Source organism: Orycteropus afer, unplaced genomic scaffold (assembly GCF_000298275.1).
Source record: "Orycteropus afer afer isolate SDZICR_OR568_19922 unplaced genomic scaffold, OryAfe1.0 scaffold00853, whole genome shotgun sequence".
Lineage (NCBI taxonomy): Eukaryota > Metazoa > Chordata > Mammalia > Tubulidentata > Orycteropodidae > Orycteropus > Orycteropus afer.
In genome coordinates this window covers 264063-264633 of record NW_006922440.1, presented here as the reverse complement: position 1 = coordinate 264633, position 571 = coordinate 264063, and positions in this window count along the sequence as shown.

Below are 571 nucleotides of genomic sequence, written 5' to 3'. Positions count from 1 at the left end.
GCCCAACCTTCCTTCCGAGGAGTGGCTGGTGGGTTTGAACCGCCAGCCTCTGGTTAGCAGTTAAGTGCTTTAGCCACTATGCTACCAGAGCTCCTTGGCCTAAGTTAGGTGCAACTTAGTCTTCAAGGATATATTTGGCTCTTTGTCACTTGAAAGAGGTCTTTTGCAGCAGATTTGCCCAGTGCAATACATCTGATATTTTGACTGCTGCTTCCATTGGTGTTGATTGTGGAACCAAGTAATATGAAATCTTTGACAACTTCAATCTTTTTTCCATTTATTTTGATGCTGCTTACTGGTCCGGTTGTAAGGATTTTTGTTAAGACTCATTGAAGCAGGCATGTACAAACTTCCCTTGATCCTTACTTCACAAAATTTAATCTAGTACTAATCATCCTTTCTCCAGCAGTAGAATCAAACTTTTACTCTCCATCACTAGGCCATCCTTTCCAACACCAGGCCTATTATCATCAACATTAGCTATCTCTCCATCATATTCTCCTGTATCATCCAATTATTAATGTTACCTTAAGGAAGTCTGGTAGCATAGTGCCTAAGACACTTGACTGCT